The 26,981-nt window shown below is 32.1% G+C and overlaps 1 protein-coding gene across 1 annotated transcript in view; it reads right to left on the bottom strand.

Annotated features, from left to right (window-relative positions):
• Positions 1–24,949, bottom strand: part of LOC143194868 (uncharacterized) — a 37,993-nt gene extending 13,044 nt beyond the window's left edge. Inside the window, exon 1 of the mRNA XM_076401626.1 lies at positions 24,569–24,949. The gene's annotated coding sequence lies outside the window, so the exon portion shown is untranslated. The remainder of the gene's footprint in view (positions 1–24,568) is intronic.
• Between the last annotated feature and the right edge of the window lie 2,032 nt (positions 24,950–26,981).

Genomic DNA, 26,981 nt, shown 5'->3' with positions numbered 1-26,981 from the left:
CCATCGATAATTTCATTAATTCATTAACTGGAATTTTATTTTTAAAATATTTGGGTGTCGTCGAATTATTTCTGTTTTTTTTTACATTTTATTACCACTGTTTATTTCAATGTTAAGATATAGCCTGTTGTGTAATTAATGTAACTTATTAACTTTAGATTCATTTTCGAAAAAAAAAGAGAAAATTTTGCAAAAATTCATGAGTTGCCACTGATTCTAATTTTACATATGGGTACCTCTTCTTGCTAAACGGGATACGTGACATGAGGCACGGTACCGTTAGTTAAAACTGATGTTTCATGAGAAAAAATAATGCGAATGGGTTATCGCCACTTATAATTGCATTACCGCTTCATCAGAGCTATGTCGTTGAAACAAAAGTGGCTACCATTTATATAAGATGTCCAAATTAGACGTGATTTAGACGAAACTTTTTAAGATTAAATTTAATGCTGTACTTCCTAGTTATTCAAGATTTGTACGACTAACAAATATTTTTAATAAGATTTTCATTTAAAATCTATAATATCACATGAATAAACAATTGAAATGAAAACTCAATCCCGAAATATAAAAGACAACCCTCCCATAATATATTTTAGGCAAAATTGAGAGATCGCGTTATATGCGTTTTAGTTGCTCCTGTTTTAGCTACTTTGTACTTGAATTTATTTATTTAACGCCAGATCTTTTGCAATTATTTATTTTGTTGATAACTATATTTATATTGTTCGTATAATTATATTTATGTAATAATCCTGACGTAATAGGACAAACATACGTAACGAAACACGATCTGATCGAGATGTATGTGTTATTTTTGATAATTGCTGTTCTCGCACTATATGAACTTGAACTTGTCATGGTCGATCGAAACTAGACAGTTTGGCCATGATTGTTCTGACTACATTTCAACTTGCACGTAGTACATCTGTAATTCGAAGTCTTATCTTGATAGTTGATAAAATATTGGCAATTGAGACGTTTTGATATAACAATATTTTTCTATGGTTAGTTTACATACACGTGTCTAAGTCTAATGGTGTGTATGTGTACTATCGTTAATTTGTTTTTTTTTTCTTCTCTCCAGATACAAGAGTTTGATGTTTTTGTTTGTTTATAATGCCTCATAATGTGTATTAATTTATATTAGAAATAACAACGTTTAGTTGATAAATAATAAATCTAAATTATTTGTGGAATACTAGAATATTGTGACAATATTAGTTTTCCCCTAGCATAAGATAACACAGTGGATTCACAGTTTTATTCTATTGCCCTACACTATTGTCAAACGACTGTCATTACCTCAATTGTGACTCATTTGTTGGACTCATAGTGAGCACTTGTATTTGGTGTTTTTCGTAATTCTATATTCTTCTATAATTAGTTGACAAGCAACAAAAACGTTGATCCCTTGTGTCAGTTAAACTATTGATAACACTGATATATTATATAGGCTAACAAAGCTGTTGTTTTTACAATTTTCCTGGCAATTATTAATATATAATATTTTCTCACCAAATAAACCTTCCCTGAACTCTCATAGATAATTCAAAATAAAATTAGCCAAATCGACCAGTAGTTCTATGGCTTTGGTAAGACTAACAAACAACAATTAATTTTTAAATATAGATTATATTATGTGGGTTCTTTCTTTGTTTCTTTTTTTTACATATTCTAAAGTCTCATTTTATCAAAATGGGTTTATCTGGACTGGACCTACTATTTAACGCGGGCTCCGAACTACGGTCCTCGGTATTAAGCGTACCGACTGGTGAGTGACCAACTTAGAAATCATCCCAGAAACATCCGGTCTTACCCAGCCTGGTTACTGGCGTGACTGGGATCATTTTCTTTGTCGTGTGGCGACCGCCACGACCCTTTAGGCCACCACCAATTCACCATCAACAACTACAAAGGTTGGTAACGCCAGTGGATTGGTACCATGCGGTTCCAGGGTATAAAAGACCATCACGACGACGTCTCGCTCTCATTTCTTATCACCGTCCCCCTGTAACAGTACCACTTCCACAGCGCTACCGTACTTCCTCTACTTAACCTAATATCCTATCAATTCTCCCATCGACCACATGTATCAATCGTAAGTTAGAATAAACAACTTTGATTCAACCAGTGTTTTTAGTTCCCGTCCAAATTCCTTCCAAAAATAGTAGTGAGTGTTCTGATAAATAATCGCAGCGGCAGCCACACATTTCGACCGACCGACCGACCCGACGAAGATTCCTACAGTCGGATTTTACACTCTTGTCTAGGACAATCACAAATATTAAACAACCACAAACATAAATTTATAACCATGCCCCAGCAGGATTGGAACCCGCGGCTGTCGCAACAGCAGGAGAATCATCCTGTTGCCTTTACCACTGCGCCACCAAGCTGGCTCTTTGTTTCTTTGTGTATTGCATCTAGTACTCCTTCGATATTATGCGGTCCGTGTTATATTGGAATGACTGATTATTCAGACTCAAAAAATTACTGCCTTCCAGTTATTGGCTGAAATTATTGAGAAAACAACAAATATACGAAGAATCTGAATTATATGGTTTAGATTTATAATTGGGCTTGGTAGATAGTGCTGGAATATGGTTTCGGTAATATATTTTATTTTACTAAATATAAAACTATATAAAATTAAGATTTCGCAAGACCTCCCACCATTTTGCACTTTTCAATGTTTTTAATTAAAAAAAGCCAATAAAGAGAGACTGAATGAATGAATTCTATGTTTATTAAGGACAGAAAAGTTTTGCTTTGTTTTGACATTTTAAAGTGTTTGTTTTGACGGCATGACAGCGTCTGCCGGATCCGCTACTAATAATATATTTACATGTTAATATTTATGTCCTTTCATTAAAGTTACAGTTTTTTTAATTAATAAGTTTTTTAATTTTCATTGAAACCAAACTCGACAACTACGATATAGTAAGCTTATAGTAATATTTGAAAAGCTAATATAGTATTATGGTAGACTGATAATCTCTTAACCGTCTTAAAATTTAATCGCCAGTGGAAGTCTTGCTGTAATTAAAGGAAAACTGAAATTATTTTCAGAAGCTGTAGGATAATTTGTTATCTTCCCGGCTTGTTAAGTCCCCGGCCTGACACATAGATGGCGCTACTAGAATTAAATCCATATGTTTTTTAGTTAGCCCTAACCCTCAAAAGATGCGTGTGTAAATTTGACAGCTGTCGGATCATCAGTTTGTGAATTATAGCATTTTGAGTGAAGCAACTTTTGTTATTGTAAAAAAATGGATAAAAAGGAATTTCGCGTGTTGATAAAATATTGCTTTTTGAAGGGATAAAATACAATTGAAGCAAAAACTTGGCTTGATGTAGAGTTTCCGGACACTGCCCCAGGAAAATCAACCATCAAGGATTGATATGCTAAGTTTAGACGTGGTGAAATGAGTACCGAAGACGGTGAACGCAGAGGACGCCCAAAAGAGGTTGTCACAGAAAAAAACATTAAAAAAATCCACAAAATGATTTTGAATGACTGTAAATTGAAACTGAATGAAACAGTAGACAGTCTAAATATATCAACTGAATCTACACATCATATCATTCACGAATATTTGGGTATGGGAAAGATCTGTGCAAAGTGGGAGTCGCGCGAGCTCAACGACGAGTTGATGATTTGAAGCAGTGTATGAAGATGATTAAGTGTAATAAATCAGAGTTTTTGCGTCGATATGTGACAATGGATCAAACATAGTTCCATCATGTCACTCCGAAGTCCAATCGATAGTCATCCGAGTGGACTGTACACGATGAACAACGATGAATGTATTTTGTGTACTTGATGACATATATGTGCATTCAATTTCATTACAGTGGTAGTTTATTTGGTCTACAGAGGGGTGGCTTGTAGGATTTGATTAGGCCATCTTAGGCTGAGGTCGAATTGAAGGTATTGCAACTATTACGGAACTATTACCTACTACGAGATGAAGAAATAACAATAACAAAATAAGGATTTTTAAAGGTTTTCCACTCTAAATTTAGAGCATTTTCACAGAATTTAGCACACGCTTGACCTTAATCATTGTTCTATGTTTACGTATAAAACTGAAAAATAAAAGAATAAACCAAATCAGGTAAGTGCGGTTGCTGCCTTTAAAGTATTTCCCCGTGTTTTTGACTATGCGCTGCACTGAAATTTTGAATGCAATAAATGAGTGCTTAATTTTTAACGACATTTCAATAATTCATAATAATTTCACGCTTGATTTCTAAGAACTTGGAGGTTTAATGTAAATAAGGTGATAAGAAATCTGAACAATTTTAAGATGCCGTCTCCAACGACGATTTATCTGAACTGGACCTAGAGTTTAACGGGGGCTCCGAACCACGGTTCTCGGCAGTAAGCCTACCGACTGGCGAGTGACCAACTTATAAATCATCCCAGAAGACATACGGTCTTACTCAGCCTGGTTACTGGCGTGACTGAGATCATTTTCCTTGTTGGATTTTACACTCTTGCCTAGGACAATCACAAACATGAATTTACGACTATGCCCCAGCAGGAATCGAACCCGAGATTATTGAACCAGTAGGTGGACCGTCCCGTCGCCTTTACCATTGCACCAACCAGGCTAGCTGTTTGTTAAACTTATATTTATTGGAATAACATTTTATAAAAAATGCAGTACAGAAAATCCGGATAAGATGGAAAACTAGAAGAGAATATAAAATGATATCGAACACGAACAAATCTGAATAAATAAATACACATTTCTTTTAGATATCTAGGTATAGAAATTGAAAGTAAAGGAAGCCCGAAAAAGGATATTAGTGCCAGAAATATCTCAGAAGCGTGAGGAGTGACAAGGATGAAGATGAAAGGACACTAAACTTTGAAAAACATTAAAACATTGAAACTATTTTTTCTCTAACGCATTTCTCTAATTTAAAAAAAGCTTTACAACTAAAAAATGTATTTCCAGTTGACAGGATTCGTTCATACTGTATAGTGATGGCTGTTGAAATATTTATGGCCGAACACGTTATTGTATACAAATAGTATCGTTTCGAATAAAGCCTCGTCTGTTTTCCCAAATAAGAAAAGCAATAAATGGAATCATTCGGAATGATTTAGTGTGGCACTTCCCGTTATAAAAATCTGTTTTAGTGGTGGAACACATGTCGGGTAATCCGAGACCTTTTTTTCCATCGCTTATGGCCATATTGGCTCCATACCGGGACAGATCGCGTCGAATGTCTCGAAGAAATCCGTCCATTCTTGTTCGTTTTCGACCTAAATCGTAAAATTAGCCTTATGCGGGCGAAATATTTGAAATATTACCCTTAGGGACCAGTGTCGTGTTAAAATTGTGATTGATGGCTGTTTCTCGGGATTTGTTTGCTCTAAATTAGGTAGAGTGTTCCAACTAGCTTAAGAAATAATGTGGGTCTTCAATCATAAACTTATTTTATTGTTAATAGATTTAACGTTGTAAATAACGTTTTTAATATTTGTGTATTATTTTTTTAATATACATCTAGTAGAATTAAATTTTTAATTTTACTTTTCCTTATTATTTATCTTTTAAACAAATCTACGTAGGCTGCTTTATTTATATATATGTAATATATTTTATAGAAAGAGTTTTGCAGTGTGTGTTACATTAAGAGTAAGTGTACATTAAGAGCTTATCTGTTATTGATATATAGAGCTTATTGTTAATCTTTTTATAGTTTTACATAAATAATGTTAATATTTCTAGATATTAACAATCTATTATTCGCTTTTTATAGAGGTTCACTGTAAAGTTAGCGGACTTAGTTCTGATAACTATTGAGTGGAGTTTTATTTTAGGTTGAGGGAAAAGGCGTCGTACTATTGCTACTAATTCTAGTAATGCCAGTCACGCTAGTGACCAGGTTGGGTAAGCCAGTCGGCAGTCTTAATGCTGAGGACTGTGGTTTGGAATCCACGCTAAACAGTAGGTCCAGATAAACCCTCGTTGGTAAAAAGGAGACTTTAAAATATTTAAGAAATTCTTCTTTTTATCTTTCTTTGTTTTTAATTTTTACAGTACATTAAGTATTATATTTGGTTAAAATTCATGTTTTTTTGTTGTTAATGCAGCTAAACATTTAATATGGATGAATGAAGGTGAATTTACGTAGAGAATTTCGACAAAATTTATTTTATAGCATTATATCGATAGATAATTAATGATTAGACAAAAACACCAAAAGATATTTGACATAAGGCAAATGTGTTAAATTTTGCCGTAATTATTTTTCAGTTCCGCAAATGCTAAAGCAAATTTTTATATTCCTCTTATTACATTCAAAAAAAAACTAAATCTGATAATGGGATAAATGCCTGATATTGATATTTTCAAGACATCTACGACAACTACCATAATTAGTTGAAATATTGATTAACTGCAAGTTATAATCGTACAAAACCACTTCAAATGACTCAATAATTTAAATAGCGTTTATTTCAACATTTTTTGCGCCTTGCAGCTGCACTGTATATTAGTACGGACACGGTCACTAAAATATTTCAAAAAATAAAAAACAATATAACCTTAAATTCGCCAAAAAGAAACCGTGTTTATGCGAAATAGGTGACGAATCAAGATCAATCTTGGTGTTTCAGAAATCAAATTTACGAAATGTATAAAACAGTAAGTAGTTTTATCAATCGAAACATAATTTAATACAATTATTTCAGAGAAAATTGTTAGTCTGGAAAGTATCCATAAAATTCCAAAAGATATACAGCTATTTGAGAGATGTAGAACATCCGTTCATATATTGTTGGATAATATAGGATTTAAGTGATGTAAAGATAAATAAGTGGTGTAATAATAAAGATGGAGGGGTTTAATGGAACTTCCAGAGATTGCTTTTAAAAGAATACAATTTTTAAGAACAACAAAATCAAGGAAGAATTATTATATCAATTTATATATTTAAATGAGACATGGTACGTTGGGTTGCTCATGGCAAGATAATAATAAATATTTTAAAGGCAATGAAAGCTGATAGAAAAACGTAAATGTTGGAATAACTATCAATTAGGTTGTGTTAGTCATAACATTCTTCATACTGGAAACAGGAATGGTTTTATTCCAGGTGCAGAATTAGTGTTTCTCTAAGTCTAAGTATATATATATATATATATATATATATATATATATATATATATATATATATATATATATATTTACTTTTTTAGAAATAAGCCTGAGAAAAGATAAATAGTAGATCAGATTGAGGAGGATATTCAAACCAGAACCAGGATTTATGTGAAGAGGCATTGTTGAAAATAGCATCTTCGGCTTGTGTGAGCTCGATCAGACACATTGAAGAACAAATTGACAAATGGTAGAATCTTCAGCAGGTTTTTGATAGATTGGAAATAAACAGCTTAGTTATTCACTTGATTAGTGTTTCTGAAAGTGCGAGTAATTGAATAAAAGCTTATGAATGTAGGTTTATGATTCAATGCTAACGATTACCAAGACAGGGCGATGAAAGAGGAAACCACTAAAGGTTAGTATACAATTAATATACTTTAGTTGTAGGGAATTTTATTATAGAGTGTGAAAGCTTTATGAGCATGTGTGTTATTGTTCAGAATATATATGAAGGTTTGGTTAACATGTATCAGGAGACAAATAACACTAACTGTTGTGCAGATATGGTAAATGCATTAAGGAGAATGCAGTGATTAAATGTAGTTTTATAAAGAAAGATGTATACAGATAGTAATAGGACAAACTAAAGAGAAATATCATAATATCATAATGACTTTACAACACAAAACATAAATACGCTCTCTAATGAAAGTAAAATACATTTTTCAGATATACAATTGTTAATTATGTAGATTAGACCTTCGGGGGATACCACTACAGTTTTACCACTACTACAAAAGTGCGCCTAGAACCCTACCGATAGTAGTGCGGAAAAAAGCTCAATGTATCACTACATAGTATAAAACAAAGTCGCCTTTTCTGTCCCTATATCCCTATGTGCGCTTAAATCTTTAAAACTACGCAACGGATTTTGATGCGGTTCAATAGATAGAGTGATTCAAGAGGAAGGTTTATATGTATAATACATGCATAATATACTAAGGCAACATTGCTAATTTTAGAGGTTTCTAACGTGATGTCGTAAATTAACCTATTTTTTTAGGCTTATTTAGCAATTAGCAAAAACGCTGCCTAACCCTACGAGTTAGATCAAATTAATGTACTACAGTATTGTACACCATAAAAAGGTCTACAAAAAAGTCCGCCATGGTATATGTTTATCTTTTAGGGATAACCCACATTAACCATTTTTATTGTTTACTTTTTACGTGAGAAAATGGCTTATTTACGAAGCTATTTTAAGCAATACGGCATTAATCCTTATCGAATTAAGTACCTTAAATACAGTGTGCAATTAATATAGATCAATATGGTTCCTTACAGCATGTAAAGTAAACAAATATTTTCGGAGATATTACAAATTTAAAATTTGCGTTTAAAAATGTGTAATGTAATAAAAATTGTATGAATTTAGATATTCCAAAGATAGCAGGAAATCTTCATAGTAAGTATAGGGGAAGAGGAATTGTTTTACTCCAAATTTAATGCGTGCAGGCCAAGGGCAGTAATGAATGAACCAAAAATACTGGATCGATTTTAATCATGTTTTCATTGAGTGACATAGGCATATATATTTTATGCCCGTGCAAAGTCGGAACGGGCCGCTATGTTTTTATATACAACGTTCATATTTTTTCTGTAGTGTATTTAATTTAGTATCAGCATTGCACCCGTGCGAAGCCGGGGCGGGTCGCTAGTATATAATAAAACAACTCTAACCTATAAATTATTGCGGCTGTAAAATTAATTGTAGTTGTAAGTTCCTCGATAATAAATGCATTTGATGTACTATAATGTTAAAATAAATTATATTTACTAAAATATTTATTCAATTATTTTATTTATATTAAAATGTTATGTTAGAGCCAAAATGTACTAAAACTCATGGGGTTAATGGGGCAACATTGTGACGTTTCGACAGTTTTCCCGTGTCACTTCTATTTTGAATTGACTATATATGGAGTACCAAATTGAAACACTACACAATAAAACTTGCAGCCCACAAAACAAATCCCCCTTCATATTAATTTAGTCACAGGAATACAAAAAATTATATACCTCATATTAGTTTGCTTTTAATAGCAGCATTAAGATCATCGTCCTCTAAATTATTTGTATGCACGAGGTTTTTTATTGATATTATTTTCGTACAAATAAATCACGTCTCCAGGCACTCACCTGGATGTATTCCAAGTCGATGTTAGACCTATTACGAGTCTGTCAAGTCGTACATGGTAAACAACTCGAAATAGTATCTCGACAAGTCGTAACGTTACACAAAATTAAGATTTATTTCAATCGAATTGATGCCGTTCAATCGACAGTTAGTGGCCTGTCCGTAGTAATAATAATTGTATTTTAAAATCGTTGAAGCGATTGTAACGGGTTATAAATTAAAATCTTGAGTCAACATTCAATTGAAAAAAAAAGCCATTAATAACAGTTGTAACTGAAGCGACGTGGATTAACTGCTGGTAGTAAAGATTTGCAATAGTTAGATTTTTTTTTGTTTTATCTATTAGTGAAAATGCGAATTATCAATGTAAATAATTATTAAGCAACTTATAATTTATTTACGTAAAATAACAGTCGATCAACATTTAATAATATTGACTTATTTAGTATACGGTGGTCTCTATTTATATTTCGGGATTAGGAAAAAACAAATAGTTAAGCTGCGAATATATTTTTATTGTTTTTTCAAAGTACTCGCCACGATGATCGATACACTTTTGCGTGCGCTTAAATCAATTTTCAGAGCATTTATTCCATTCCGAATGAGGTATCTCCAAAACTTGATTTTTGAACGCTTCATAGCTCCTTCGGGCCATAAAAATCGTTGACCACGCAGTTTATTCTTCAAGGATGAGAACAAAAATACGTCATTGGGTGCCAAGTCAGGGCTGTACGGCGAATGACCCATCAATTCGATGTTTTGAGTGCTCAAATAGTCTCTTGTTTGAGCTGATGTGTGAAAGCTCGCATTGTCATGATGAAGAACAATACGGCGTCTCTTGTTTGTTTTCCTTATTTCACCAAGGACTTCTGGCAAACAAATGGTTGTGTACCAACCAGAATTTACTGTTCTACGATCCTCTAGAAGTACTGTTGCGATATGACTCGTTTTCCCGAAGAAACAGGCCACCATTTTCTTTGAAGTGCTTCGTGAGCGAGGAACTTTTGTTGGATTTGGTTCATCTTGGAACACCCATACAGTCTACTGTTGCTTACTTTCGGGCTTATACGAATATATCCATGATTCGTCACCTGTCACGATTTTATAAACCCCTTTCGATGCACCGGGATTGAATTTCTTAAGCATTTATTTGCACCAATCGACACGAGCCTTTTTTGAGCGATTGTCAAATTGTGTGGGATCCAACGCAAACACAACTTTCGCACAGCTAAATGTTCATATAAAATCGCATATATGCTGGTGGAACTAATGCTTAGGGATGCCTCAAACTTACAATAGGTGACGTGACGATCTTGCTTAATCATTTCGTACACATCATCGATGTGTTCTGGTACAACAGCCGATTTTGGACGACCTTCACGAAACTCGTGGGACAGCGAACTACGACCACGATTGAATTCACTAAACTAGCGATACCCGGTGGTTTTTGATGGAGCTTCATCGTCAAAAGTCAAATTAAGTTGACTGATGCACTCTTGTTATGATAATCCACGTCGAAAATCGTAAAAAATCATCGCACGAAAATGTTAATGATTCAGTTCTAGTTTTTGCCGAGACAAAACTTTCAACTAAATATAAAATAAACATATAACGTCCGTGCGACAAAATGTTCTGAGTATGTATATCATCAAAAAGTCAAACTTTACTATGGAACCGTCAGATGGACTCACAAGACAACAGTGTTGCCAATTCCCGAAATATAAATAGTGACCCTCGTGTTCAATTGTTAATGATGGAACGTTTAAAATTGCATTTTTAATAGGTATTACTTTTTTATTTAATTTAAATAAATTAGCTTCCAAAGTCCATAAAACACTTACAAAGTTAAGTTGATACTGTTTTGTTATATCCCAGTCGTCAGTTTGGTTTTAACGATTTAAAAGTGTTTTAAAAGTGATTTTGATATTAAGATCATAGAAGAACTAGGAGGGCAAGTGTTCGAAGATAATGAATTGCTAGACTCATTGGAAGAAGATGCAAGCTAAAATTATCAATTTCAGACAGTTTAGTAGTTAATAAATAAACAGTTTCCTAATGTTTATATACGAAAGAAAAGATGCCAAAGGAAGGAAATTGGCTATCTCACGAAATGACTAAAACGTTCCATTTTGAACCATGCTTTCGAAATCCCGAGGGAGTGTGAAAATGGGTTAATTGTTAGATACCTGCCAACAGCATTCTTCAGTAGGTGTAGAAAATGATGAAAAATATTGTGATTAATATATATTGTACCAATTTTTCTCAATAAGGGCCTTTTTAAAAAATGGCCCGAATACATCAAACTAATACAAGATCTATCACAGCTGAACAATCACCTGAATTGTTGATGCTTTTTTGTCAATGGTCTTGGACGATATATCTCATAGTTCTTGTTTTTGCTGATATTATTTTGGTGTTTATGAATTTCGAGACTTTCCTGGTTGTTTTCTTGAAAAATAGTGTTGAGTTATCGTCAGAACCTGTCGAGCAAGTTGCTGTGGCCAGTTTCCTTCATGTTTTGGTTAAAACGGAATGAACCCTATTGATATATATTTATCATCCTTTCAATCTCCCTCCGAACACATTGTCATTCTTCTAAGAACATTTTGTCGCTGTTCATTTTTTACTCTATCCACTTAGAGGCCGTGATAAACTGATTCTATCTAGATTTAATTAAATCTCACCAAATTAAATGCGTATTTCATAAATACAAAAGGTCGTTTAGTTTCAAGGTAGAACTAATGTAATTTTGTTGATTATCAAGTTATTATTGTCGAATTATATATATATACAAATAAATCCTATTGACCAGAATCATCCTAGGTAAATAATCAAATGAAGAAGATATTGTTAAAATTCTAATTCGATCGAATGAAAAATTGATATTGAAAAAAATGTTTTCCACTACATGTTCTATAAGTTCTCCGTAAGATATTTTTATTGCTCTGAATATATAGATATATCTTTGCATTTATAAGATATTTCTGTAAAAGGTCTTGTTTTTCTTTATATTATGTCTCATCTTGCCATATAACTCTTCAGGATATTTATGTTCATAAGTAGAGAGGAAGGATCTAAGCTTTGCTGGGCTTCCGAGAACCTCGAAGAATCAATTTTAGTCAGACAGTAGTCATGTTGTGGCTTTTTATCTATTGGAATAGAAAGACGCAGCAGAGAATCTGAGCCAAGTAAGATTCAATCTACAAAACCATTTTTTTCTTAACATTATGAATACCATTCTACCATATCATTCTTCTATAAATACTCTGAAAATTAGTTTTTAGAATATTTCTGTATCAATATTTGAATATACAAATATTTTAGCGTAATTTAAGCCAATAAAAAATGAGAATTTAGTTTGACCGAGGACTTAAGTGATGTGTTGTGGAGAGACAATAGTATTATGTCATGGATGATTAGTCAAATATTAAATAAAATCACCTGAGATTTTCAAAGAATTGTACATTACTTTAACGTGTGCTCTCTGATTTCCTACATATTGAACAGAAGTAGTTTTACTTCCATTTTGCGGCGATTTAGCAACCTTATTTCATGTTTTAACGAGAAACCTTCGGTAACTTCGTACCTTCATTTAATTTTGAGGTCATCGTGCAGTTCAACAAGTGGAATATTAGTCGGTTCGATATTTAGTGTAATCTCATATTTACACCCAATAAGTCAAATAGGTTTTATAATTGACTGTTAAACCAATCTCATTCATCTCTGGCCAGGTTGGGACTATCTTACGACTAGCCGGTAGAGTTCTTTGATTTTGAGTCTGATTTGTCTTACGTGGAGTTCTTATGTTATGAATGATCTGTAATGATGATGAATCTTCTGCACATAAACTATGCATTTTTTTGGAAACAATAAGGTTTGAATAAATTTGTGCTTTTGCTCATTTTAGGCTCATATAAGGATTATTTCTGTATATTATTATAGTTCTCAGAATGTTTCTCAGTTATATCCAGATATGGATGTTACTTGTTATGAGTTTACAGATATTTTGATGTAATTTAAGGCTGCAACGAAAAATATTTTTACATACATAACCCCTTAATGATTATTAGGCATTTTTCATCACATTGAATGACCCTAATTACGCATCTGTTGTGGCCTAATCTATGTAGATGGCTAATGATGATGCTTCGAAACAATTCGGTGACATTTCGTTGAGCGCGTCAACCGACCGTCATTTGTTCTTCCGAGTTATTTACAGTTTACGGTTCGTTCTCTATACATTTAAATAAGGGGTCCAATTAATTTTGATATATCGCCGTGGAGTGGTTACTTTTTAATGAATGGCCGTAATGGCGGACGATTAGTCATTGCTGTTACTCCGCGACCGCGTCTTCGGGGCCGCAAGGCGCCGCGCGCTGCAGTTCTTTACCGTTTTGTTAGTATTTTTTTTATAATATAAGCGATGCGTGTTATGTGTTTTCGTTCAAGAATAATTCTACGGCTAAGAGAATGGTTCCAGGAAATTTCGAGTTTCGTTTATTATTGTTCGTTGAGTCTCTTTTATGAGGCAGAGCTCATTCACATGTTAGATGCTATCTATTAACTTCATTGATAAATATCATTAAGTATATAAATATCGTAGTTCAATAATGTTAAAATCTACAACATGCATTCAGTTTTTGTTATAAAAATAAAATTAAAGTTATTTAAAAAACTGGAAACAATAAGGTTCTTATACTACTGTTGCAACATATGCTGACGATACAGCGGTTTTATCATCACACGAGAATCCAATATCAAGCCACAAGAAATCTCCAACTTCATCTTAACAAAGTCGAATTGTGGTTGAAAACGTGGCATATCAAAGCAAATGAGACAAAATCTACCTATGTGACATTCACCCTTTTTAGAAGAACATGTCCCTCAGTAAAATTGAATAATCATGAACATGCGCAAGCAGACAACGTTAAATATCTGGAAATGCATTTCGATCGACGTTTGACATGGAAAAAACATATAGTTACAAAACGCAAACAGCTTGGGCTTAAACTAAACCAAATGTGTTGGCTGATAGAGCGTAAATCTAAATTATCATTATATAATAAGGTTTTGCTGTATATGTCAATACTTAGGCCCCTTTGGACCTATGGTATTGAACTGTGGGGTACTACTAGCAAATCTAACATAGATATCTGCGTAGAGGCAGCACTTCTCATTCGATCTCAATAGCGTATCCTTCTCAACTTTTGTAAAATATGGCCAAGTATTGTCACGCAAGAGGATGATTGTGTGTCTGTCATTTGATATTGTTGGCCTTTTTTACAATAATTCATTCAATTGGTTCAATTGACATCGGTACACATCTGTTGTAATAGTTTTATTTGGGTTAAGCGGCTTGTAATACACCAAATCTTGTTAATCTCACCATAAGCAGATTAAGATTTAATACCCATGAATATTCCGCTTTAGTATCGATGTAGATGGTTCTCCTGAACTTTGACTTGGACTCCATGACTTTTTACGGTTATGGTTATCGTACAATATCCACTTTTCAACCAAGAAATCATGAATGGGATTATTATTTCATTTTAATAATTGTATCACTGGATACACGTTTTATTTAATTATTTTATCTGCGATGAAATAATGAAAAGATGAAAAGATAAAGTTGGTTGATCGGTATTAATAGATTACCGTTTAATTAGAAGCAGTTACAAACTTATTAGGCTCATAAAGGTCAAATTAACACTTTTGAGTCTAAATCGTATAAATATAATTTGAATATAGTTAAAACCACTTCTATAGAGGTGTAGATATCTTTAATTAGTCACAGATTGTTTTTGATGTGTAGTAAATCCTTATAAGACTCAATTTTCAGTTTTCTTTTTTTTTAACTTCAGAATTTAATGTAAATTTAATATAATTAATATATAAACATAATATAATAATATAATATATATATATATATATATATATATATATATATATATATATATATATATATATTCATATATATTTTTATTATTTTAGTAAGCATTAATTTATTATTATTAAGGTTTTAATATTTTCTGTCTATAATATGTAGGTGTTTATAGCGTGGGGCAAAAGTCTCGCTACAATTTTCTAGCTCAGTTTCGCATTAACCATTGTGTTGTGTAGACGTCTAAATTTTATTATGGAGACGAGTTGAGTACAGTAATGCAATGCTAAGGCTGTCTGGTGAAATTGAAGATTTTTCGCCTTGATAATGAGCGATGAAGCCCATTTTCTTCCCAGTGGCCAGGTCAATAAACAGAACAGTCGATTTTTGAGAATACAGAATCTTCAATTAATTCATGAAAAAGCATTGTATCTACTAAAAACAACTGTATGGTGTGGTATTCATGCTGGAAACGTTATTGGTCCCTATTTATTTTTGAAAGTGACCGAGGTGTTGCAGTTATTGTTACTGCTGAACGGCACCAATACATGATTCGAAATTTTCTTGTGCCTGAAACGGAAGAGCAAGGACTAGAGGACATGTGGTTTCAGCAAGATGGGGCCACAGCACACACAGCTCGTTCAACAATTCAATTACTGAATGATGTTTTTCCACGAAAGCTAATTTCGCGAACTGGCGATTTAGAATGGCAGCCAGACCTTCGGATTTAACAGCACCAGACTTTATCTTATGTTTTTTTTAAACAAAACTTTATGTGAATACGCAACAAATGATTCAACATCTTAAAGACAATATTCGTTATGAAATTGAAGAAATTCAGCCACAGATGTTGCAGCATATCATGAAAAATGCCTTAAAAAGAGTCTAAAGTTCCATAGCGAATCGCGGTCACTATTTAGCCGATATAATTTTTCAATCATAACGAAAAAAAATTATCGACCAAAATAACCAAATAAACTTTTTATGGAAACCAAATTTACTTATCTTTTCTTTGAGCAAAGTTATAGGTAATCAAAACGGTAGCGGGACTTTGTCCCCACCTGTTACTAATGCAATATGGCAATTATGGTAGTATATAAAGTTCGGAAGAGAAGTTTGCTATGCTAACGCGCAAAGAAAGACTCCAAATATAATATAATCATTGTTGGTTGGGCTAAATATGTCCAACTGATAATTTAATCAAACAAGACGGGATAAATATGGTAGATCAGTATAGATTTTCCAAATTTTAATTAAGACTACTTCAGTCTCACTCGGTCAGCACTTATACATTATATAAGTTCGTAAGGTTTAAATTGGTTCATTTCAACAACATTGTTGAGTAACTGCGTTGCTTTCCTGTCGCTGTTTTAGTTTAATATTGTAATGCGAAATCTTGGATAACTTTGTGGATCCATTTGATCCATTCGAGATCATCGTGCAGTTCTTGGATTTGGCAACGTTGGACTACTAGTCCATCATATTTACATCCCATAAGCCCAAATGTGCTTTATAAGTGACTGACAAAAGCCAATTTCTTTGATCTTCTGAAAGTTTTGAGATACATTTGATTGTATCTTCCAATTAACCAGTTCAGTATTTTTATTTTGAGTCTGATCTGCTTTTATTTCTGTCTTATTTTAAATAAACATTATTTTGCTAATATAAAATTGATAGACAACAATTTGCCATTAGATGATTTACAAATAATTTAGAAACTTATTGAATGAATCAAGTATCTGGATGACTCTAAAAGAACTAAAAAGATGCGGATTTAACTAAAGCAACGAAAGGAGGCAATAAAATGTATTGTATAATTTCATTGTAAATGTTAATTTGTCTGTAAGTCATTACGTTAAAAGAATAAATAACTTTGTTGATGTTTCTTTTTAAGGTAAGGTCAATTGAAACATCATTTAAATGGGTATTTTCGATTTTAAATTCTTTCTGTGATATTTCTACGTGTCGTCCCAAACCAACAAACAACCATATTTCACTGTCCGACAAGAAGCTCATTACAAACGTTTACTTTTTACGCGGAATGTTAACTAAAACTATCTCTCCATCAAATCTCATGCCAATTAAACCTCATACGTTTATCGAATGGGATATCGTCGATGATTTATAACTTTATCACTCGCATGTTAACTTGATATTCACGAGCGGTGTTTCTAGCGCTCCTTCCACTTTGCGAAATTCGCATTTTAAGGTGTTCGGAGACGTGATCGGCGATTCTAATGAATGAAGTAACGATTACACATCCTATTCCAACAGGGAATGTGACGTGGACAGCTCCATATTTAATGAACGAGTTCGGTTCGACGTGGGGACAAGGGAGTAAATACGTATTTATCATGAAGCAGCTGTATTCTAAATATAGATTAAAATTTTCAAGAGAATATGCTTCTACGCATTGTTCAGTCAAATAAAATTTGGTAATAGATACTGTATATGTCAGTATTTTAGTTAGTAATGGGAATGGTTTACCTAACAAACCTGCAGAACAAGTCGAGTCTTACAGGCAGCGAAACTGCTACCTGCGATATCAAAATTATATGAGAAACTGCTGTTAAAAGGTATTAAACCACGATTTCGGAATCACCATTCGATATCGACCAAGTGCACAGAGTAACAGCGGTTGTTGAAAATGCAGTCGAAGAAAAGAAATACTGCCTTGCAATATTCCTGGATGTCTCACAAGCTTTTGACCAGGCATTGTATTTGGAATTAATCTACAGAATGCGCAAATTATTACTGCGAAATTACTGTCGACCGCCGGAATCATATCTTTTGGAAATCAAATTTAGATTGTCGCATGAAGGGGCATTCTTGCCACTTAAACCTATTTCGGAACCTCCTATATCTGCTCTATAGTGCTGATATCCCAACAACAAAAGAAATAGTGCTTGAAAAATTTGTGGATGACACAGTTATAATGGCAAAAGATACAATACAATGCCCCAAATATGTCCTTGTTAATTTTGCGTTGCGGCGAATTGACAGAAACTCTATTATATCACTTGACGGATGCCCGATTCCTCAAGCAGAATCAGCTAAATACCTCGGAATATATCTCGATGGTAGGTTAAATTGGAAACACATGTCAGACAAAAAGCAGAACAGAATTCGACTCAAAGTGAAGCAACTATGCTGGATAGTCGGAAAGTACTCCCAACTTGACCTAAATGTTAATCATTTAGTTAATTTGGACCTATGGGGTGCAAATATGGGGTTTGCACTAAAACGTCAAACCAACTAATAATCCAACATACCCAAAACAATGTTCTAGATTGCACGATGACCTCGGAATCAAATGGATATATTGTATCAAAGATTTTAGTGATCAAAGATTTCCCTTTAAAACATGAAATAAGGCTGCTAAATCGCAGCAACGTGGAAGCAATACAGCTACTGGACAACACGCATGAAATCAGAATATTGAAACGAACCAAACCACATGAACTTGTCAGTCAAGTGACATTATATAGACCTGTTAGATGTCACCAGTTACCTGTTATAACAAACCACTTAGCAATCTTCCAGTCTGTACATAGGCAGCAGCACTATTAATAAACAATCAATTTTTCATTTTCATTTCACTATCAGTTCAAAAATTGTAGTAGCTTTAGAGATGCACCTTTTGTTATTTCCAAAACAATGAACAAAACATCGTCGTGTGCTGATTAAACATTATTTTTTAATGGGAAGAATTAATGTTAGCATATCCTAGCACTCAGCTGTTGCTGTTATTTACATGACTGGTCGGATTACTGCGAATTAATATCTCAACATCCTCAAAGATGAAGTTCCTGTTATCACTAGCATGGTGATGTCAGAACACTGCCATATGTCAAGATCTATACACACGTCTAAAAAGGTTCATTTTTGGTTTTATGTTATAAGCATCAAAATATCACCAAAGATTTTCTCTGGCCGAACAATCTCTAAGCCTCGTACATACTTAATTGAAGTGTTACATTGACATTTTTAGAGCAGATCTCTCTCTCTATCCATCTCCAACATCATTGAAGCAACTGGCGGGTGTTTTGGTACACAAATGGTGTATAAAATGATGTAAATATATACGATAATGAAAATATTTATATCATAGTAAACATATATTTCTATATCAGTGTTTTGTTCATTAAACCTAATCTTTGCCATATAAAGTAAACTTGATGGAATAGCTAAATAAAGTATAGAAATTATCAGTATAAGTGCTACTATTGATGACTGGAATCAAAATATACCCATTTGCTGTTGGTTCCAGCAATACTCTATATCAGCTATCTTACGAAAATTGATGAAATATTTTTTTAAGAAACGGGTAACTTTGTTATATAAAAAGGTTTAGTAAACTGTCGTTTAAGATATTAACATTGTTGTGACCAAACCAAACCAAACTACTAGTTTATGTAGAATCACAGTACTGTCGTCTTGGTATTAGTGACATGGGCTCGAAATGATATGAAACAATTGTTCGACGTTGGACAGTTTGAATTTGTCTATACGTTGGAAACTGTTTCTATTGAAGATATTTGGATTTGTACGTATTTCTGTTTCATTTCAAATCATCCATGAATTCTTTTTAACAATAATTCATGAGATATTGAAATAATAATATACACTTATTCCTCAATAAAGTTATATGATTTTTCAACAAATGCTATAAAACTATCTTGATGGTTATTAATAAATTTATATATACATTTTTTTCACAAAGGGGCAAATAATATCAGTACATATTAATAACATTATTGTTAAATGAGTCTTTTACTTGATTTAAGATTTTCGAAACGTTCCATAGAGCACGAATTTGACGTATCCTGTCTTTTTTATTATATAAATTAAACAATGTTATATTGACAATCCTAAGCATATTGGTTAGTCTAAAGACAAATCTCAGAAAAACATAAAATAAACATAATTTATGCAATATCCTTTGGTTTTAGATTCATTTTACACAAAAACAATTAATAATGAACATTCTAGTTTAAATGAAACAAAATTAGGAACGATCAATAAAAAAAAACATTACGACTGATGCGACAGAAGATGGTTTTTATCAGGCTGGGGCCAATTATGACGCTCGACGGTGATTCCTCTCGAGTATGCCAAAGTCGCTTCGGAAAACATATGCCAGAGTCTATATTTATCTTTTGGGCGCCTGTCAATTTTATGAATAGGTCTTTGTGGTGGCTATTTCCACGTGAAACACGAAGGAACGACTGAACGGCCATCGATGTTACATTGTCAGGATCAGTTTACGTTGATATCGATGTTTATATGCAAGAAGAGAAGTAGAAATTGATATACGAGTTTGTATTTTGTGCTGAAATAAGTCTGAGAATATCCAAAGAACTTCATTATTGATAGTATTTATTTAGTGTTTACTTTGTAGCGTTTTATAACTCGGTTGTAACATTTTCAACAGCCCATTACTCACAAAATAGTTTTTAGTAACATTAACTATTGCCTTTAGAAGTGGTCATATTGCAAGACTTTTGCAAGGCAATGATTGACTTGGATAGCATTCAAGGTTCAGTAATCACATTAGTAGTCATTATATTCCAAAGCCCATTATTTCCAGGGATGTTTTTTTATGCAAGATCCCAATGGATATAAGACAATTTAAGTCGAATTTTGAAACAGATTTATGATTTCCGATTTGGACACTCGTCGACTACATTAAAACTCCAATCACAAAACCAGACAGATTGAAACTGTATCAGTTATTTGAATAAATAACCACACGATGCGCAATACTAATCGCTCGACTTTCCAAAATTAGTACCTATTGTTCTTTTGTTTATCCGAATTATCTGCAATACCTTTAATGCAAAGTCTATGAATATAAACTTGGAATGTAGTAATATCGGTATTAATTGTTGTTCCTGGCGATTAACATGTAAAATAAGGAAGTGTGACGGGATGTTTATATTCAGATTTCAATACATTTTAGAGTAGTAGATAAGTAACTTAATCTTATAGATATTAAGAATAGAATTACGATGATAATAAAAATAAGGAGTAGTTATATTTATCATAGGACAGATGTCAAAGCAAATACCTCAATTACTAAGTCATGAGTAAGAATGTAATGAGTTTAACAAAAGTGGAAATGGAAAGAGAACCTATCCGAGTCGTGTCCAAGTAATTTGATGATATTGCTTTGTTGAGGTTGCGAATAGAACTGTCAAGTCAACTTTATTTCTTCCTATTCCTATTCCTTCCTTTAAAATGATTTTTTACAATATGCATACAAAATTTAATTCTAATTGTTTTATTAATATTTATGTCAACCTTTACATAAGGAAATGCTGGATATTCAGAAGAACGTATTGTCTATTTGAAAGAAAATCTGCCCTATCAACATACAATAGTGCATAAGATAATTAGTATAAGATATATATTAGTATAAGAAAATTCTAAGAAAGTACTTAGCCTTTCTTATAATCTGCTAACTCTTAACAACTACTAAATAATTTAACAGTCCACTAAATTAATGAATATCTGCTTTAAATATATTACTAAAAATTACGTTGTTTAACACTTATATACACATATCATATTTTTATTCCAATAGTAGACAAACATGGGCATCATTACTGTAAAATTTCATATATTTTATATATATATATATATATATATATATATATATTCCATATATATATATATATATATATATATATATTCCTTATATATATATATATATATATATATATATTCCATATATATATATATATATATATATATATATATTCCTTATATATATATATATATATATATATATATATATATATATATATTCCTTATATATATATATATATATATATATATATATTCCTTTTATATATATATATATATATATATATATATATATATATATATATATATATATATATATATATATTTTGATATTATATATAGCAGAGATTTTCGTAGTCTTCAAAATAGTTGATGAATTCCAGAGAAATTCTTTTACTTTTCAGGTTAAATTTTATCAATGGACTTTAAAACATGTCCTTGGATTGATTATTTGTGTTTACGGAATAGCTAGAATTCCAATGAAGCTAAATCATACGAATAGGGCTGTTGTGTTGTATGAGTTGAAATTTTGAAGAACTTACTCTTAAGACGGATACCGATAAGTAATTAATTTTATTAATTAGGCTTGTTGACAGTTTGGAATGACGGAAGCAATTCCTAATAAACATTTTTATACCATAGGTTATTCAGTTTCCATTTTTTGTTGTAGTATTCATAGAAATAATTTGTTAATAAATCATTGGCAGTAAAATTAAACAGTCTATTTTCATAAATTAACTATTTAACATTTGACGTTAATTATATTGCAATATAATCATAGAGTTATAGAGATGCAACTCAATAGGGGACTCTGGCGCAAAGTTTTGCTTTGTCCAACATCCAGAGGGCGCTATAATCGACCATTCAAGTAATTTGATTGGTCAATTTAAATCTCCATTATAGGCACCTGTAGGAAAAATATTTTACTGTGAAGACATTTGAATGGCTCATTAGTAATGTTTGGCACGTGACAGCCTTGACGTCTTGTTTAATTGACCAATTAAATTTAAATAAAAAACACTTTTTTCTGAAATAAATTTGTTAAATTATTTCAATTAAATATACAGATATATATAATATTCAAAATTTAATAAATATAAATATAATCTATAACAACAAATATAAATGTATACTGTAAATGTATCTATAAAACATAAATATACTATAAAAATAAATATATCTATAAAATATAAATATTATATAGATAAATAAAACCATAATCAAAATACTTTGGTGCATTGCAAATCAAAATTATCTCTATCGCAGAAAGGGGGATACTGGCTGAATGATACTTGCTTCGAACACCCTGGTCGTGGGCCTCGAACGATGGAAATAGACACTACAAATATAGTAGGACAGTTTAGAAATTAATGGGAGCAATTATGAACAGAAATGTGACTGACTCCTTCAATTTACCTTCTATATCATTTTGATTTTGATCCACTTCCATTTGTACATATTCTAGGCTCGTGGTATTATTTTCACCATCACTATATTGTTCATAAGTACTTAAAGGAAAGTTTAAATGTATCACAAAAATGTCTCACATGGTAACGATAATATATATATATATATATATATATATATATATATATATATATATATATATATATATATATTATGGATTATGGACCGATTACCAAAATTCTAATTATATTGGAAAGAGTGCACTTCTGAGGTGGTTCCATTGGAACCAAATCACGATCTAAAGGGGGAAGGCGGGGAAATTGAGGGAAATAATATCCAAAATAATCAGATATTTGAGTATAATGTTATTGCTGAAATGAGGTGACGAAAAATCGGAAGTAGTTCAGTGCAAAATCTATTCAGTTTCTTGCAATTGATCAGTTCGTAGTGGCTAAGATAAAATTATAGATAAACAGGTTTAGGTAGGTATTAAGCTAAATTGTGTGAATATAGTAGAATATAATTACGAGTAGTAGATGGATTAAATAAGTTTTTTGTTTATTTTTATTAAGTTATTACAACGATCATTATTAAAACTTTTTTTTGTGTTAAAAATATAAGTTTGATTATTTTCTAATTGTTTAGTGAGTGAGTTCTTTATTTATTTTTTGAAATATGTTAAATTTTTTTATTAAAAATATTTTATTTATTGTATTATTTATTTTATTTATATGCGTTGGACCAATTTTGTTAGAATATAAACTATGAGTAAATATATAAACAGGAACTTGATATTGCAGGAATATTGCAACTAATTATCTTTTGTTTTTGTTAGGGAATTTGTTGAAGATTTAATCTAATTTCTTTAACATCATATTGAACAAATTGAACTAAAAATCTGGACTGTACTGGTTAGTCGGAAGATACTCTATATACTAATATATAATTTAGCCTAAGATCAAAGAGGTTGGTTTATCAGTAAACTATAATAATACCTGTTTGGACCTATATGATTATATTAAACAGACTTGTAATCATCGAGGAACTACACGATGATCTCAAAATCAACTGTATCAATGGAATTATCCAAAGTTTCGCCTTAAAAAATGAAATAGGGTTCACAGTAAGGTAGAAGTAATACAGCTACTAGAAAACATACAGGAAATCAGATGATTGTAGCAAAACAAACCATACAATATTGTGTAGACTATAAGTGTTATACTTAACTTAAGAAGTCTAATTTAATTTTAGCTAGTAACCAGTCTTGCTTGTATATTGATGCAAGCACAACAGAACAATAGTAACACAGATGTACTAAACATACTTAACGCTTGAGGGAATTTTTAAAAAATGGTGGCAAGTACTTACATCAAATATTTTGAAAATTGCTTTGCATTATCCGATCAAAGAATGAAAGACACTCGGTACACAGGAACGGTCCAAGTTCGCCGGGATTATATCCCAGACGAAATAATAAAACACGAAACACACCAACAATTACGAGACGTACAGTCCGACGCCACGGACTCGGTGCTATGAGAGCGCGCGTCTACCAATCAGCTGTATATGCGTGCGGGATCCCCGAATCACCACCGCCTTCGGCCGGTCACAACAACAACAACAATAACGACGACGACGACGATAACGTGGACGCACGGAACAAGATCTACGCGCCCCTCACTGATCGGTCGCTGAAGACGGTCTGCGATTAAGTTGTGCGGGGAAGAGTCTGACAGCGGTGCCCAGGTACCTGCTCTTTCTTTTCTCGTCCTTTCCGGCCGTGTTGTTCTTCTTCGTTCCCTCTCCGTCTGTCGTTCCGAAGACGACGAACGGGCCCTTTCAATGGTCGCAGCTGCGAGCGATGGAGAGCTCGTAAAAACCCCGAGGCGCATTTTACGAGGTTATTGTTGTTATTGTATCTTCGGTGCGTTCCCGAAACAGAGTCGTACCGGCAGGACCGTGTCGCAGCATCACCAGGAAGTTAAACTAGTCGCTCCGATATCCGCGTCTTTATTCGTAATTTATCAAATTAACAAAACAAAAAACTAATAGTTCAGTATATCGCAATATTCATAAAATATTCGAGTAATATCAAGTTCCTGCTTATTTATTAACTCATAATCTATATTCTAACAATATATATTTTCCAATGGTAGTATAAGCGAGACGGAGATGTATATATTCCTTTACATATTAACTTTAAAAAAGAATTAGAATTACTTTTATATTTGAATGTTCTGTGTGGGTTTGTAAAAAGGAATAGTAACCCCACAAATGTTTATCGTGTTTTAATATGTTAATTACTATTTTTCATTAACATACTGTAATAAATATACATAATACAATATAACTTAAACAAAACCTAACAACTAAAGATATACAATAACCATAAATACTAAATAAAATTTAAATATATACCTAAACATAAAAAAAACTAATTCATGCTATAGTTAAAAATGATCACATAATAACTACTAGAGCTTTTCTAAATAAAATAAATGTTATATGTTGTAATATACATGTTCAGTTTTTTCCCCGTCATGATATTTCTTCGATTGTTAATAATTTGGCCAGATTTTGAAAGAAGATGATGGCATAGATGTACTTTATATTTGTGATTGTAATTATAAATGTCTTTATAGGCAAAAGTGGAAAATCTGACAAGAATTAACAATCGCAGTCACGTCAGTAACCAGGCTGGATAAGACCGGAGATCTTCTGGAATAGTCTCTAAGTTGGTTGTTCGTGAGTCAGTAGACTTATCACTATTTTTCAATAACATACTATAATAAATATACATAATACAATATGACTTAAACAAAACCTAACAACTAAAGATACAATAACCATAAATACTAAATAAAAATTAAATATATACCTAATTATATAAAAAGACTAATTCATAGCATAGTTAAAAATGATCGCATAATAACTACTAGAGCTTTTCTAAATAAAATAAATGTTATATGTTGTAATATACATGTTCAGTTTTTTCGCCGTCATGAGATTTCTTCGATTGTTAATAATTTGGCCAGATTTTGAAAAAACTTATTCGGAAGGGATAGATGTTGCAGGTATAGTAAAATATTTTAAATGTAAATGATATAAATCAAGTAATATCATTTTATAAGCATGCCAAAAATCTAATTAATTTTTCTAATCGCCCAATAATAAATGGCATTTAGAAATACTAGTTGTAAAGTTGTTGTAGCATCTGGTGTAATTATTTCTTTCACTCTAGCTAGTTTTTTTTTATCCAAATGTCTTCTGATGAAATGCATTCTTCGTCAGTATTTGTGTCTTCAATTGTGTTGAGCCGTAGTACTGTATTTGTATGTAAGTTAAGTTATAAGTTAGAATGGAATAAATATCTTTTGTGATAATTTCTTGTATATCAGAAGTTGAGGATTCTTTTGTTTAGCTGAATGCATCATTGTACCGAAAAAATCAAAAATAATAAAAATAGATTGTAAAAAAGATTTCTCTGCCTTATCTGCTGATAAAATAAATCTAAAGGGTGTGGTGACATCATTATTTTCTTGTATTTTTTTATAGGCAAAAAAATAAATTGTTGAATATTAAAGAAGAATTTTCCTACCAGAAAATGCATTTATTATATTTAGTATAAATATTAAAGTCCATCACCTCTTTACGGTTAATATTTTTAAGTAATTTAACTACTGCTGAAAACTTCTTCAAAAATCTTTTCGAATCGATTCATTTTCTGAAGCTTTTCGTATCTAAATTTTGTTTTTAAGATTTTAGGAAAGATGATAGACTG

This window comes from Rhynchophorus ferrugineus, unplaced genomic scaffold, assembly GCF_030347505.1.
Source record: "Rhynchophorus ferrugineus isolate W39M unplaced genomic scaffold, kcgeb_rfMv2 rfM4, whole genome shotgun sequence".
NCBI lineage: Eukaryota > Metazoa > Arthropoda > Insecta > Coleoptera > Curculionidae > Rhynchophorus > Rhynchophorus ferrugineus.
The sequence above is the reverse complement of the archived record's forward strand: the minus strand, read 5'-3'. Positions and strand labels throughout refer to the sequence as shown.